The sequence below is a fragment of the Lactuca serriola genome, chromosome 5 (assembly GCF_051521515.1).
Source record: "Lactuca serriola cultivar US96UC23 chromosome 5, Lser_US96UC23_V15, whole genome shotgun sequence".
Classification (NCBI taxonomy): domain Eukaryota; kingdom Viridiplantae; phylum Streptophyta; class Magnoliopsida; order Asterales; family Asteraceae; genus Lactuca; species Lactuca serriola.
The window spans coordinates 158,981,150-158,999,492 of NC_136412.1; the positions used below are offsets into that span (position 1 = coordinate 158,981,150).

General features: G+C 38.0%; 2 pseudogenes; one reads left to right on the plus strand and one right to left on the minus strand.

Annotated features, from left to right (window-relative positions):
• The window catches only part of LOC145053182 (polyubiquitin-like), a 216,143-nt pseudogene that overhangs the window by 164,951 nt on the left and 32,849 nt on the right, over nucleotides 1–18,343 (minus strand).
• On the plus strand, nucleotides 2,912–4,991 carry LOC145053181 (polyubiquitin-like; annotated as a pseudogene).

Below are 18,343 nucleotides of genomic sequence, written 5' to 3' on the forward strand. Positions count from 1 at the left end.
ACCTTCTTCTTCCTCCACTGCCATCGCCCATCGCCCATCCTCATCAGCAAACCGGAATCACCTTCTTCTTCCTCGTTCTCATCCTGAAACACATACAACAAAGAAGCATCAGAGCAATGGAAGGTGCGATGTTGAATATGGTGTTCCTCAACCCATCGATATTCCCTCTTCCTCTACTCACTCTATTGTTTAATCAGAAAGAAATATCACCGAAGTTGACAATGAGATGGGAAAGGAATACCTCAAGAGAATTTATTTCTTTCCTCTAGAGGTGATATTGATATCCATCTTCGTGTTATCTCATTAATTCATATAGTATGTTGATGTCTTGGCCTGGAATTGTGTTGCCTGTGGGGATCTAGAATTGGAATTGGAAAATAGATTGGGGTTAAATCTGGAATCCCAATCTAGTTCACGAAGCTAACCCTAACGAGATTCACGAGAGGGGAAAATCAATCTGGAATCGGGCCTGAAAACAAATTGTCTTGGAGGTAGAGATTACGGAGGTTAACTAGTGAGAAAATGTATATAGGGAGTAGACCGGAGAGGGCGTTGTAACGGAGACTGAGAGTGGTGAGTTGAGTCAAATTGTTGAGGGTGTTGTCGGGGAGTTCTCCGGAGAGACCCATTCCAGGGAAATGAAGTTCAACGATACGATTGGTTTTGTTGTGGTAGAAGGCATCGGGCCATGTGAAATGATTTTTCTTCAGGTCAGGTTTACCGGCGATGAAGAGGGAGAAGAAAAGGATTACAGAGAAAAAGAAAGGATTTTTCTTCATCTTAGAGAGAGAGAGGGGGGGAGAGAATGTGCCTATGTGGGCCCCTATTTTTATTTTTTTATATATAAATACTTAAAGGATAAAAAGAAAAATGGAAAATAAATATAATAAGGGCAATTTAGTCTTTTCAGTTTATCGAAGGACCAAAACCACAAGCAAACTACCTCAAAAGGACCATCAATCCAAAAAAGTCATGATTTGGACTAAAACCCCAAAAAACTACATACCACAGGGACCATTTTTACAATTTTGTCTTATTTGTTTCTTATTTACTCTAATATATTAATACATTTTAAACTTTCGTATTTTTTGTAGTTTTTTTTTCATATTTCTTTTTGTAATATATATATTTTTTTTTGTCTTTTATTTTTTGTTAATTTTTTTTTCGTATTATTTGTTTTTTTTTTGTATTTTTAACTTTTTCTTGACGTTTTTCAAAAAATATAAAATGTATTAATATATTCGAGTATATTACAATTTTGGTAATTTATAGTTTTTGTAATTTTTTTATTTTTATTCGAGTAAATAAAATAGTTATATTTATATTTGTAATTTCGGTCCAACTTATTTTATTTTTATTATTCTTTTGTTCTTTAATGTTATTATGTTTATGTTACCAAAAAATGAAAATTAAAAAAGAATAGCTTGTTTATTGAGAATTAATGTTTTAATGTATGATATAACTTGCAAATTGAATCTTATTTCTATATGTATTATCAATAGTTTAAGTTCAAGATAATAATTTTCAATTAGATAATAGACTAAAAGAAAGAACAAAAGAAATAATAATAGTCGGTCTCTATAAAAGAAACTTGTTATAGTATTTTATATTGAATTCAAGTTCATTTACTTGAATCAAAATAAATAAAAATATTAGAAAAATCATAAGTAACTAAAATAGAAAAAAATAGAATACAAAAGGTAAAAAAAGGTAAAAAAAAATCAAATTGTTGAAAAATAAAGTTAAAAAATAAAAATAACTAAAATATCTATGAAAACGAAAATAAAAATGTATACATAGAAAAAAACGAAAATAAATAAAGTACAAAAAACAAAAAATTAAATTAAATAACCATGTGATGTAATTTTTTGCAAACTACATAGACCAAATTTGAATTTTAAACTCAATTTTAAGACTGGTTTTGCAAAAACAAGTTAACAAAATTAAACATGAAACTCGTTAAGTGTGCTAGAATGATAATTCTACGAAAAAGTTGTGGTCATAACAATAAAACAAAATTAATACTTTTTTCAATTACACGCTAAAAACCTAAGACTTTTATGATATTAGTCCCCAAAAAATTTCTTCTTATTTGATCCGGATTCTATATGGAAAATAATTCTCAAATAAATACTATCTATTAAAAAAATAAAAAAAAATAATTGTCAAAAAAACAACTCTATATTTTATAAACAATATTCTTAATCAAAAATTCTCGAAAAAAAATACTCTATATTAAATAAATAAATAAATAAATAAAACCGTAGCTTTTTGCACAAAACCGTAGATAAAAAAAATCGTAAGTTTTTACCCAAACTATAGGCTACGGTTTGGGAAACCATATTTTTGTGAGAGGATACCGTAGGTTTTTTCAAAACCTACGATTTTGTTATATATATATATATATATATATATATATATATATATATATAACACGAAACAGTAGACCAAATAACGAAACAGTAGACGAATATATTTAAGTACTGTTATGTGGGCTAGTTTAGGACAAAACCTAATTTTTGGCTAAAAATTGTTAATTACTACCCAAATTTGGCTAGTTTAGTAATTATCTCTAATAATATATTAGGTTATCATTAAAAATTGTTTAAACGTACTACTAATTCATGTTTATAAAATGAAATGAACATAATTCATTCTAAACACTAATGTAGATATGTGTTTTCCTTAGCCTTAAGGAATGTTTGGCTTAGCTTTTTGAAAAAAATTCTTTTTGGAAAAGTTGAAAAAGTCACAATTACTTGACTTTTCTAAAAAAAATTGATTTTCCTTGTATGAAAAACTGGCTATATATTTACCAAAAATCTTTTAACTTTTAACTTTTTAAAAATGGTTTTAAAAGATAACACAAACCCAAGCCCATCGATCAAAACCCTCATTATTCAGCCTCAACCTTCGCGGCGGCATGCAAGATCTTTGTCAAAACGCTCGCCGGAAAGACCATTACCTTGGAGGTCGATAGTTCGGATATCATCGATAACATCAAAGCCAAGATTCATGACAAGAAAGGTATTCCTCCTGATCAGCAGAGGCTCATATTCGCCGGAAAGCAGTTGGAAGATGGCACAACCCTAGTGGACTACGATATTCATAGGGAATCGACCCTTCATCTCATCCTCCGTCTCCGTGGTGGAATGCAGATATTTATCAAGACGTTAACTGGAAAAACGATCACCCTGGAGGTTGAAACTTCTGATACGATTGACAATGTCAAGGCTAAGATACAAGAAAAGGAAGGGATCCCTCCAGATCAGCAGAGGCTTATCTTTTCCGGCAAACAGCTAGAAGATGGGCGTACTCTTGCTGATTACAGTATTCAGAAGGAATCTACGCTGCATCTCGTCCTCCGTCTTCGTGGCGGGATGCAAATCTTCGTCAGAACGCCAATGGGCAAGACCATTACTTTGGAAGTTAAAAGCTCGGAGACAATTGGTAAAGTGAAGTCGAAGATTGAGGAAATAGAGTGGATTGAACCGCAACATCAGCTTTTGACCATTGAAGAGAAGGCCCTCGAGGGTTCTAGAACTTTGGCTGATTATAACATCCAAAAAGAATCTACATTGCACCTGAGTCTTTGGTTGAGAGGAGATATACGTATTTTTGTTAAGACATTGACAGGGGAGACTATCTCATTGGTGGTGGACAGCTCTGAGACCATTGGTAATGTGAAGAAAAAGATTCGTAAGATAGATGAGACTCCAATTTCTCGATATTGTTTGATCATTGCTGGAAAGAACCTAGAGGATGGTAGAACTTTGAGAGATCAAAACATCCAAAACGGATCTACATTGCACATGACTCTGAGGTTTAAAGCAGGAAGTGAAATGCAGATTTTTGTTAGGACGTTGACACGGAAGACAATCACACTGGTGGTGTACAAGGCCGAGACCATTGGTGATGTAAAGGAAATGATTCAGAAAAGGGAGGGGCTTCTACCTGATGATCAACGGTTGATCTTTCATGGAAAGCAACTTGAGGATGGTGCAACATTGAGCGATCATAACATCCAAAATGAATCTACGATCCACCTGGTTATAAGGATGAGAGGGGATTGTAATCGTAAGTATATTTATGTTGAGACTTTGACAGGGGAGTCCATCCAGGTGGAGGTGAAAAACTCGGATACAATTGGTGATGTGAAAGCAAAGATTCAGGAGAAAGAGGGGATTCCGTGGCATCAACAGATTTTGATCATTGATGGAAAAATCCTCGAGGATGGTAAAACTTTGGAGGATCATAACATCGAATCACATTCTGTATTGCAGCTGATTGTGAAGTCGGGAGGAGATACTATGCCAATTTTTGTTAAGACATTGACAGGGAAGACCATAAAGCTGGAGGTGGAGAGCTCAGAGAACATTGATACTGTGAAGTCAAAGATTCGGGAAATAGAGGGGATTCCACTGCATCAGCAACGTTTGACCATTTCTGGAAAGAATCTTAAAGATAATGTGAGTTTGAAGGATTATAACATCCAAGAAGGATCAACATTGGATCTGTTTATGAGGTTGGGAAGAGGTAATATGCGGATTTTTGTTAGGATTTTGAGATGGAAAACCATCAGCCTGGAGGTGGAAAGCTCGGACACTATTCGTTATGTGATGGAAATGATTGAGGAGAAAGAGGGAATTCCAGTTGATCAGCAGGAGCTTTTATTTGATGGGAAGAAACTACATTGGGGGAAGCTGGTGGCTAATAATATTGAGCAGGATTCTACTCTGAGCCTTCTCCTGCGAGTAACTGTAGGTGGTCAATCATGAAACAATGGATCTTCATTGTGCATTGTGCTGTTAATGATACCAAACTCTGAATTTGGGAGATAATTAATTTACTAGAAACTTTTTCATATTGGTGGAAACTAGTTTAGTATGTGTAATTAGATATTGTGATACTAACGATGTTGCTGGCTGTATTTCTTGTGGGTGCTCTTGCATAGTTGTAGTTATGGAACTATCTTTGTTAGGTTCAAGTTATTTGGAACTTTTATTTTGTGCATGATGTTTGACTGCAATGTGCTAATGTGTTATTGTTACTGGTGTCTTATTTGGACGAACACTGGGTGTTAGATAAAATTCCATGAAGTTTTTCTTTCTTTCATTGTGTTGCATAAACCTGAAGAAGAAAGGAGATGAGCCAAGGGGCCAAGGATGGATGAAATTCTTGGAAGTTTTTCTTTGTTTTTCTCAATATTAGAGGCCATTTAGAGTTGTTTCATAAAATTCCCAATGAAATGTGTATTTGCCATTTGAATGAGCTACTCATAACCAGTTCATAATAGGGTGGGCTAATAATTATTGTTTGACAACAAAAATGGCAACTTTAAGTGATTGAGTAAGGGATTAAGGGCAAGTGGACTGTGGATACTTCAGGTGCTCTGTTGCTTTCTTCCTTTGGTGTATTTGACTACTAAAATAATACATGTTTGACAACTAAAAGCACGCATAGACTCGCCTTTTAAGCTAATAATACATGTTTGACAACTAAAATGGCAACTTTAAGTGATTGGGTAAGGGACTAACGGTAAGTGGACTGTGGACTGTGTTGGGTTGATTCTTCCTTTGGTGTATTTGACTACTAAAATGCAAACTCTAAAGGTAATGAGCTTTGCATTATAATTGGATGTTGTATGCATGTGTATGGTCCTTGCGAAGTCAATTTGACTTCTGCACGTTTCCGGTTTGAATCCATCCCCACGAAAAGCAATGAAATTGCAGACGTTTTAAGATTTCAATTGTGTTTTTAATAATAAACAGTTCTTAAAGTGCATATTTGTTTTTAATATTATTATTTTATACATGTATATAATAAAATTACTTTTCCTATCGACTTTTATCGACTTTTATTAGACCAAGGTTATGACCTTTTATCTTTTGTTTTTTGAGTGTTACCTCAGTTTTCCCTCATTCAGCATAAGATAAGATAGGAAACGCCCAAATGGTCACTTTTCATTACATTTCAATCTTTATTTTTAAAAATAAAAATAATTGATTTTTAAGATTTATAATTGAAAAGATAATTATAATTTCTTAAAAATGATTATTAAACACAAATTAATTAAAATTAAAATATTTCATTACTTAAAATAAAAATTACATAAACAAGATACATAAAAAAACATTCAAGATTAAAAAAACGTAGAAAATAACCAATATTAAAAAAACACAGCCTAGAAAACATAGTTAAAAATTACATAAAATATCCGAATTTGAAAAAAAAAAAAAAAAAAAAAATACGTCACTTGGAATCCTTGTCCTCATCATCGTGATCCTCATCATCGTCATCCGAATCCTCGCCCGAGTCCTTAACGAACATATTTGAATCTTCATCTGATTCGTCAAACAAATCATCATGTCAATACTCTGTCTGAGGCTGTATGTGAGCCCTATAAACGTGCTCCACCAAATCCGCACGAAGATTGTGATGAATGTCGCGATCATGTACTTCTTTTGTAACAACCCAATTTTCAAAAGAAAATTTTCATTTTTAAATTACCAAAACATTTCCAGTTATCCATAAAATCCCAAGAACAATTGTTTTCAAATTTATACATCAACAAATTTCATTTCAAATATCACAATGTCCCAAGGGAAAAACGTCCGTGAGAGTGCATGTCGCGCCATCAGACCTTGCCTTTGCCCTTAGGCTCATGAAACAATCAACAAAACTGTAAGCTAATGTTTAGTGAGTTCCCCAGAGCATACCCCACACAATCCATATAGTCACATAATCATATTAGCTAGAAAAGGTACATAATCCACATAAGTCATGCATACAACATATAGGGATTCCATGGGCTCATCCCCAGGGACTTACTCCAGGATGCCATGTGCTCTCCGCATGGTCTTACAGCTAAGTCTCATGGGCTCTCCCATGGTCTTTAGCAGGAAAGCCATGGGCTCTCCACGTGGTCTTACATCCAGGTGTCATGGGCTCTCCTATGGTCTTCCGTACAAACATACCACATATAAAACTAGCATACTTCCTAGCACATAACCAACTATCATGCCTCATAACACTACATTAACTAGTATAACACATATCATAAAATGGGTCGGCCTTGGTGCCTTTGACCCATTGGTATAGTGAGGAGACTTACCTCTCAAGAATGTTGAACTGATAAGATAGAATCAAATAAGTCCCAACGTGCAGCTCCGACTCAACTGCCTATAACCATCATCTGAATAACTCGCCAATTACCGGAGTACCATAAATTCGCTCAAGGTCAACCCTGGTCAAAGTCAAAGTCAACAGTCAAGGTCAACATTCCGTTTTGACATCGACTCGTCGAGTGCATCCAGCAACTTTCCGAGTTACTCGAGTAACTCTTCACTCACCGAGTCACTTGGGGAACTCGTCGAGTTCCTAAATGTCCAGAAGACCGAAAACTCATGCAGACCGAAAACCCTAATCCTCCACCGAAATCACTCAGAATATCGAAAACTAGTAAACCATATCCGACTCGTTGAGTTGGCTAAGCAACTCGTCAAGTCCTTTCAGTCCTTCTTGTGTTCAGTCCTTTCCAATGGGATCTAAGGCTCCAAATTATAGATCCAACCCCTTATGGTGTAGTTACCACGTAAAGTTGCAAACTTTATGTGCATGCAAGGCCTCCCAAGGCTAAAACACTAAAACTAGGGTTCATACAACACTTAGGACATGGAAAAGGGCTTAGAATAAGTAAAGGAAGCAACTTTATGTCATGAAAGACCTAGAATTGTCCAGATCTGGAACCATATCCTTGTGACAAGTCCAAATCCAAGTAGGACACCCTTTTTGCACCAAAAGTGACCACATTATTCTTCCATAAGATGGGATCTAAGTAACAAGAGATCAAGGTAGCAACCTTTTACCTCTGAATGGATGTTAACAATAGGTAGATGTCAGATCCAAAGACTTCTCCTCACTTCAATCTCTTCACGCTTCAAATCTCCTTCAAAAAAAGTCCAAGATTCACTCTCCATAGTTCACACACACTCAAGAAAGCACCAAAACACGTCTAGGGTTTTTCTCTGGGTTGTAAAAACGATGAAAGAGGCTAGAAATGAGCCAATAAGCCCTTTAAATAGGGTACAAACCCTTATATATTAGGGTTTTACTTTATAGCGCCTACTCGTCGAATCTGGGCCTTCCGACTCGTCGTGTAGGATCCAAATCCTGCGTCCTCATTAATGACCCCTACTCGACGAGTTGGAGCTCCCCAAGTCGCCGAGTCCGAGCCTAAAACCCTAATACTTGAAAAAAATGATACCTGGAACAGGTGTTACAAATCTCCCCCACTTGAACTAGACTTCGTTGTCAAAGTCTACTGACACGAACAAGTCCAGATAATGATCTCACATCTCCTCTTCTGGCTCCCATGTCCATTCGGAGCCCCTTTGGTGCTGTCATTGCACCTTTACTAGCTTCACTTCCTTGTTCCGAAGAACCTTGGTCTTCCTATCCAAAATCGTGACGGGTCTCTCAATGTAGTTCAAGCTCTCGTTCACCTGAATGTCATCCAGAGAAATGACCGTGGCCTCGTCCGTGACACACTTCCGGAGCTGAGACACGTGGAAGGTGTTATGTATTTGGCTAAGCTTGTCTGGCAAGTCTAAGCGGTAAGCCACCTTGCCCACTCGGGCCGAAATCTTGAATGGTAGAATATATCGGGGCCCTAGCTTGCCCCTATTCCGGAACCTGATGACTCCGTTCCATGGGGACACCTTCAGTAACACAAATGCCCCCACCTGGAACTCAAGGTCCGATCGCTGCCGGTCAGCATAGCTTTTCTGACGGCTCTGTGCGACCTGTAGTCGGTCGCGCACCTGCTAGATCAATTTGGTAGTCTTGAGCATTACTTCGGTGCTTCCCATAACTCGGTGTCCCACCTTGCCCCAACAAACCAGGGTCCTACATTTCCGTCCATATAACATCTCAAATGGTGGTCAGTCGATATTGGCATGGTAACTATTATTCTATGAAAACTCTGCCAATGGGAGGTATGTATCCCAAGCTATGCTATCAATAGCGCGCTGTAGCGTTTTGCGGTGTTACTGAACCGTTATTTTGAAATAGCGTTTACGAATAGCGGTGAAACTATTAGTGGTGCTATTGACCGCTATTTACCATGAACATTATGAGCGTTGTAGCGACGCTATACCCGCTTTTACAATTCCGTACACACTAGGCTTCTTTGACAAAGAAAAAAAAACCATTGTTTGTTATTTCAATATTAAATCTTTATGTTTCTAATTAGTCCACTACAATTTTTGTCTTAACAAGACCAAATAATAAATATAATTAATTACAAACTACAATGCAACAAATGACAACTTCTCTTTCTCGTCTCTTTCAGTACTTAGAAACCACGAACGACTTGAGTTGCAATGACACTTTGACACTTTTTTGTTTCCATATTACTATATTAGAATATTACTTATAGATTACGTTATGTTTTTATATGAATTTTTATAATATTACTTCTATATAGTATTAATAATCTAATATATAAATTTTGTATAAATATATAATATAAATTATACATTATATTAAAAAACCGCTATATCACTGCTATACCACCGCGATAACCGCGATTTCAAATAGCAGCATGTGACCGCTATTGAAATTTCAACCGCGATAACTACTTAGATCCCAACTACCTCCAAAATCCAACACGCATGCTTGAAGCATATCCTCAAGTGTCTTGTGACATCCCCAATTTCGCAGCCAGAAAAGACCGATTTGTTTATGCTTTGTTTTAAAATTAGAGTAATCTTTTTTATGAAAACAGTTTCGGAAATTGTCCCAAAAACAAAATATGATAACCATTATCAAAACGTTTCTCAAAGAGAACGTGTTTTCATTAAATAATAAAACATCGGGATGTCATGTTCCAATACAGACCAAAAGCATAAACAATATAAAATAGACCTTACAACAGTTATTTATAACTACTGATCTATAATCCAAAACCTCTCGTCAAGTCCACCAACCTATACGCTTGTGCCATTACCTGTAATTCAAAGAAAACTGAGTGGGTCAGGCTTGGGAGCCTGGTGAGCATATAGGGTTTTCAACCCACAATAATATAATTATTATATTCAATCATCAAACAATCAACCCAACTACCCATCCCCATTATCTTCGTTTATTCTTAAGTACCTTCCCTAAGGAATTATCCTAAGGGTCATCTCCTACATCGTATTTACCTCTCATCTTCTTACATCGAATTTCCTTTATATATTCGTTCCTAAAGCATGAATACGCAGTCACAACATGACTGGGCTCGTAACTCATAGTAAGGGTTAGGCTATCATCGCATGAATACGTAGTCACAACATCGCCTGGACTCGTAATTCATTGTAAGGGTTAGAGTATCATCACATGAATACGTAGTTACAACATCGCCTGAACTCGTAATTCATCACCTACAGGTTATGATCCTGCTGGTGTTTCCACGGGGTTATCTAGAATAGTTTGTGGTCACCATCTATACTCTGTAGATGACTACATCACCAAATTGCCACATCGCCGGTCAAGGTTATGGTATCTCCTCTCATCTCACATCACCTATTTATCATCACCTATCTATCATCACCTATTTCTCATCACCTAATTATCATCACCTATTTCTCATCACCTAATCATCATCACACATCATCTAATTCATCTACCCATGTTCTACCCAACATATTTGTAGATATAAAATACATATACAGATTACCTCATTTAACACCTATATAAAACATCCATTCCACACTCATCTCAAATAAACAACAATATATAAACACATAGCACGTATTTCATAGCAAATACTTAATATATATATATATATATATATATATATATATATATATATATATATATATATATATATATAGAAACCTCCCTTCAACTGAAACAAACTATCAACGGAACTTGTTCGTCAACACCAGGTCAACAGGTGGCTCTTTCATCAGACATGGCTATGCTCACCATATTGCAGTATAATGGGCGATATCTCCTACCCTGTCTTTGTGGATTCCCACCGAATTCCAAGTAGTCTTATCTTTCTGTGCGGCTTTCTTTATAGGGATCCTGCCGACACGGCAAGCTCTTATTTTTTCAACTTTAGTTGCGGCTTATATAGGTGAATCCATGGAGGGCCACCATTGACTAGTTTTCCAAATAGTCTTTTTTTAGTTTATATATATATATATATATATATATATATATATATGTTAGAAGAAAGTGATCACATACTCACCCAAAACATATACTTAATACATTCACACAATACTTGTATTAAAATCGTGTTATGAAAGAGACTATACACTCACTTGATCAGAAGATGATCGGATAGCACTACGGCTCTTCAAATAGTATTCTTCGGTGAAACCGGGATATTTTCACACACCGGGTTTCTTGCGGTCAGAGCTTCGGCTCGGAAACTCTTTTCTTCTCAGGATCTTCGGGCTTCGGGACTTGCTTCGGGTCTTGGGGTTGATATCGGGTCTTCAGGATATTTCTTGCACGTAAATCGAGGTAAAACAGGAGAGAGAGAGAGAGAGAGAAAGAGAGAGAGAAGAGAAAATAGCAACCCTAAACGGCTGGCCCTTCAAATCTATTTATAGGGCAAAATTGGCCCTTGCCACGTCGTGGAAACCTTTTTCCACGTCGTGGGCTTGGTCGTCACTGCATGCGTCAACGCAAGTTGCATATGGGGGACTCCTGGAAGTGTCAGAAGACTTGCCACATCATGGTATCTGACAGTTTTGGGGTTTCGCGCCTCGAACTTCAGAAATTCATAACTTTCGCATACGAACTCCGTTTTCGATGTTCTTTATATCGCCGCGAAGGTGAGATTATTCTCTACAACTCTCGTTTAGACTCCATTGGATAAATTTGACTTTATTTTTAATATATTATAATTATATTACTTATATATTATTTTTAGTAGGTCGGGACAGGAAAACTCCGTTATAAACTCATAACTCCTTCGTCTGACGTCCGTTTTCGTTCGTCTTTCCGTCGTTGCACTACTATCGATGAGATCTTCAATTCTCGTTTAGATCACTAAGGATAGATATCTATCTACATTAAGTTCACTATTTACATCGCGCTGGGTCGCACTAGGTTGTGCCGGTTCTGTCGCGAAACTTCGACAGGTCATAACTTCTTCGTTTTAACTCGGATTTTGGCGTTCTTTATATGCACGGAAACCTTGTGACATATACTACAACCTGGTTAAGATTAATCCTTCTAAATAATCTTCCATAATAAAGTCATTTTTGATGCTTATCGTCTCTAAATTGACTAGCCCATATCTGCGGGCGTTACAATTATCTCCCCTTTAGGATGATTACGTCCCGGAATCATCAACGAAATAGGATTCGTATACTGACTCCATAAGTTATCTCTCCATCCTAAGTAATAGCCTTGTTGCTCAATCATGCATCTGCTCTTCGTACTATGTTGGACTTTCAATCGTAACCTTCGAGTTACAAAATAAATCCTTTTTGAGGACTCCTTCTTCTTCTTAGGATAAGTACTTCCCCTTATCTATTGTAACAGATCGATGGGTCATGTTCTAATGACCTCTCATCGTATGATGCAATGCTTAGACTCAAGTCTCTTAGAGTCAAATTCCATAATGGATTATTCCTTCCTTCATATTCTAACGTGATATAATCACATTTTAGCATGTAGCATTTCTAACTACTAACTTCTTTATCAACGAGCGCGATGCTATCGATCGCATTGATTTCAATCTTCTAACTTAAGTCAGATGCTACATCAAACTCGGTTCTCAGAACCACATAAAAAACTCATTGCAGTTGGACTCAATTTGTCATGACCTCTAGGGTCAGAATAACAACCCCCTTACTAGTCATTACCGAAATAATGGTAATGACATACATGAATAAAACGGAATCAATTACTAGTTTCTTGGTAACCTTGCGACTTCCCATGATCCAAGCGTGAGTCCTGTGCTTCTGGTAGTATAGATCTCTACTACCATTCACACCTACTCATACTCTTCCCAAGTATTGTCTCACAATCCCCAAGTCCTAAAATCACCAAACAATTTAACACACACGAATGTGTCCAATTACTCATAAAAATTTTCCTAGACTCTACTAGGACTTCTTCCATGCGTATCTTCTATCATCAATCATACTTCAACTCGATTGGTGATGGAAATTCTAGATTATGGGACAACTTCAAGAATTACACCAATCGTTCCATCTTCCTGCCAATCGAAGGTGTACTTCAGACGTACCATACTCCTCTAAACGTTCCGTTATTTTATCAAACATAAAATAAAGGCAAGACACCACTCATATGATATCTTCTGATAGGTGTCATTCACTATAATAAGCCTTTCATTTCCTCCATTTACTCAATTCTCTACGAGTCTTCACCATAACGTTTTGTACATCCAAGCAGACGTTCGGTGCACCAGGCGAGAATTTAAGATAAGAAAGTTTTATTTACGATAGACGTATAAATCTCCTTATCACTCTGAAACGTTTACATGCTAGTTGTAATATCGTATCAAACGCTTAGAATCCTAAACACATAAGGTCTCCAGATCCGGTCGGCAACAGACCATAGATCCGAACAAATAATATCAAATATGGCAACATATAACATTTAGCACATACAAGCATATTAGGCATCCTTCCTAATATAAACTAGTGCTCGTGTCAATTTAAGTGTACTACCTAACATATTTTGGACACACTCATCACAATCATTACTTAGAATCCTAAGTTTAAGTCTAGAAATCCTACAAATTCCTAGTTTGCTTAAACTAATGCTCTGATACCAACTGTGACATCCCCAATTTCGCAGCCAAAAAAGACCGATTTGTTTATGCTTTGTTTTAAAATAAGAGTAATCCTTTTTATGAAAACAGTTGCGGAAATTGTCCCAAAAACAAAATATGATAACCATTATCAAAACGTTTCTCAAAGAGAACGTATTTTCATTAAATAATAAAACCTCAGGATGTCATATTCCAAAACAGACCAAAAGCATAAACAATATAAAATAGACCTTACAACAGTTATTTATAACTACTGATCTATAATCCAAAACCTCTCGTCAAGTCCACCAACCTATACTCTTGTGTCATTACCTATAATTCAAAGAAAACTGAGTGGGTCAGGCTTGGGAGCCTGGTGAGCATATAGGGTTTTCAACCCACAATAATATAATTATTATATTCAATCATCAAACAATCAACCCAATTACCCATCCCCATTATCTTCGTTTATTCTTAAGTACCTTCCCTAAGGAATTATCCTAAGGGTCATCTCCTACATCGTATTTACCTCTCATCTTATTACATCGCATTTCCTTTATATATATTCGTTCCTAAAGCATGAATACGCAGTCACAACATCGCCTGGACTCGTAACTCATAGTAAGGGTTAGGGTATCATCGCATGAATACGTAGTCACAACATCGCCTGGACTCGTAATTCATTGTAAGGGTTAGAGTATCATCGCATGAATACGTAGTTACAACATCGCCTGAACTCGTAATTCATCACCTACAGGTTATGATCCTGCTGGTGTTTCCACGGGGTTATCTAGAATAGTCCGTGGTCGCCATCTATACTCTGTAGATGACTACACCGCCAAATTGCCACATCATCGGTCAAGGTTATGGTATCTCCTCTCATCTCACATCACCTATTTATCATCACCTATCTATCATCACCTAATTATCATCACCTATTTCTCATCACCTAATTATCATCACCTATTTCTCATCACCTAATCATCATCATACATCATCTAATTCATCTACCCATGTTCTACCCAACATATTTGTAGATATAAAATACATATACAGATTAACTCATTTAACACCTATATAAAACATCCATTCCACACTCATCTCAAATAAACAACAATATATAAACACATAGCACGTATTTCATAGCAAATACTTAATATATATATATATATATATATATATATATATATATATATATATATATATATATATATATATGTTAGAAGAAAGTGATCACATACTCACCCAAAACATATACTTAATACATTCACATAATACTTGTATTAAAATCGTGTTATGAAAGGGACTATACACTCACTTGATCAGAAGATGATCGGACAGCACTACGGCTCTTCAAATAGTATTCTTTAGTGAAACCGGGATATTTTCACACACCGGGTTTCTTGCGGTCAGAGCTTCGGCTCAGAAACTCTTTTCTTCTACGGATCTTCGGGCTTCCGGACTTGTTTCGGGTCACGGGGTTGATATCGGGTCTTCGGGATATTTCTTGCACGTAAATCGAGGTAAAACGGGAGAGAGAGAGAGAGAGAGAAGAGAAAATAGCAACCCTAAACGGCCCTTGCGACGTCGTGGAAACCTTTTTCCACGTCGTGGGCTTGGTCGTCACTGCATGCGTCATCGCAAGTTGCATCTGGGGGACTCCCGGAGGTGTCAGAAGACTTGCCACGTCGTGGCACTGCTTGCCACGTCGTGGTATCTGACAGTTTTGGGGTTTCGCGCCCCGAACTTCAGAAATTCATAACTTTCGCATATGAACTCCGTTTTCGACGTTCTTTATATCGCCGCGAAGGTGAGATTATGCTCTACAACTATCGTTTAGAATCCATTGGCTAATTTTGACTTTATTTTTAATATATTATAATTATTACTTATATATTATTTTTAGTAGGCCGGGACAGGAAAACTCCGTTATAAACTCATAACTCCTTCGTCTGACGTCCGTTTTCGTCCATCTTTCCGTCGTTTCACTACTATCGATGAGATATTCAATTCTCGTTTAGATCACTAAGGATAGATATCTATCTACCTTAATTTCACTATTTACATCGCGCTGGGTCGCGCTAGGTCGTGCCGGTTCTGTCGCGAAACTTCGACATGTCATAACTTCTTCGTTATAACTCGGATTTTGGCGTTCTTTATATGCACGGAAACCTTGTGACATATACTACAACTTGGTTAAGATTAATCCTTCTAAATAATCTTCCATCAAAAAGTCATTTTTGATGCTTATCGTCTCTAAATTGACTAGCCCAAATCTGTGGGCGTTACATGTCTGGATCGTCCACTCGCTTTGGCTATCCGTCTGGGGATGGTATGCCATGATGAAATGCAAATGAGTGCCAAGTTCCTCGTGGAACTTCCTCCATAATCTAGATGTGAATCGAACATCCCGTTCAGACACTACTGACACTGGCACCTCGTGCCAAACCACCACCTCTCGCACGTAAATATCTGCAAATTTGTCAGCAGAGATGCTCTCGGAGATCGGAATAAAGTGGGCACTCTTCGTCAACCTGTCTATAATCACCCATATGGCTTCCACACCCCTCAATGTCCTCGGTAACTTCATGACGAAGTCCATAGTGATCTCTTCCCACTTCCACATGGGAATGGGTAGCGGCTGAACCTTGTCATGAGGCTGCTGATGCTCGGCCTTGATCTTCCGATAGGTCAAGCACCGCTCCACAAACCAGGTGATCTCCCGCTTCATGCAGGGCCACCAGTAGCTTAGTCTTAGGTCTCTATACATTTTTGTATCTCCCGGATGTATAGAGAACTTGGACTTATGTGCCTCCTCCAATATCTTCTGTCTCACTCCCCCAGTCACCGGTACCCACACCCGGCCACAATGTGTCAAAAGTCCCCGACCATCCCATACAAATAAGGGAAACTACCCCTGAATCCGCTGTATCTTCCGGTTTTCTTTCTTCAAACCCTCCACTTGATCCTTCTTGATCATATAGCAGTGGAGAGACTATTTTCATCCTCAAATAAACATTCCCGATCGGAGAACTTGCCGTCTTGCGACTCAAAGCATCGGCCACCACATTTGCCTTCCTAGGATGGTACAATATCTCACAATCATAATCTTTCAGTACATCCAACCACTTCCTCTGCAGCATGTTTAGGTTCTGCAGATCCATTAAATACTTAAAACTTTTATGATCGGTGAAGATGGTGCACTGAACTCCATACAAATAGTGCCTCCAAATCTTGAGGGAAGACACCACAGCCCACAATTCCAGGTCGTGAGTGGGGCATTTCACCTCGTGAGGTACTGCCTCGAGGCGTAAGCAATCACATGCCCCCTATGCATTAGTACCGCGCCTAACCTTGAGATTGATGCATCACAGTATACTACCAAATCATCCAGCCCCTCAGGTAGTACTAGAATCGGAGCCTCACATAACCTTTGTCTCAAGGTCTCAAATGCCAACTGCTGATTCGTGCCCCATCGAAATGTCACATTCTTCTTAGTCAAGCGGGTCAAAGGCACGACAATCTTGGATAAATCCTGGATGAATCTATGATACTACCCCGCTAGACCTAAGAAGCTACAAATCTCAGATGTGTTCTTTTGTACTTCCCACTGGATTACAGCCTTAACCTTGGCCGGATCAACCAAAGTGCCCTCCTGGTTGATGATGTGCCCCAAAAATTGCACCTCACGCAGCCAGAAATCACACTTTGAGAACTTGGCATACAACCTTTCCATTCTCAGTGTCTCTAATACCTCCCTCATATGTTGCTCATGCTACTCCTTGGTCTTAGAATAGACCAGAATATCATCAATAAAAATGATCACCGACCGATCCAGCATCGGTCTACACACTCTGTTCATGAGATCCATGAATGCTGCTGGGGCATTGGTGAGCCCAAATGGCATCACCACAAACTCATAGTTCCCATATCGAGTCCTGAAAGCCATCTTTGGTATATCCTTATCTCAAATCCTCATCTGATGGTACCCCAACTGAAGATCCATCTTGGAAACCAAGACGTACCCTACAACTGATCGAACAGATCATCGATCATCGGTAGCAGATAACGGTTTTTCACCGTTAGTTTGTTTAGCTTTTGATAATCGATACACATCCCGTGTGACCCGTCCTTATTTTTCACGAACAAGACTGGGGCTCCCCATGGGGAATTGCTCAGTCGGATAAACCCTCGGCCTAGAAGCTCCTGCGTCTTGGGCAGAGCTAGCCGGTATGATGCCTTGGCTATCGGAGTGGCACCCGACACCAAATCAATGTGAAACTCCACTTGCCTCTCCGGAGGCACTCCAGGTAACTCCTCGGGAAAGACATCCCGAAACTCCTATACAACTGGTACACTATCCAAATCCATCGAGGTCTCAACCCTCGTATCCGACATATATGCCAGAAATCCCATACAACCCTGCTGTAGAAATCTCCTAGCCCTCGCAGCTGAATAGAGGGTTGGCCCCTGCGAGGCCCTCTCTCCATGAATAACCAGTTCTCCCCCACTTAGGGTTTGAACCCTCACCATCTGGCACTTGCAATCTATCATGGC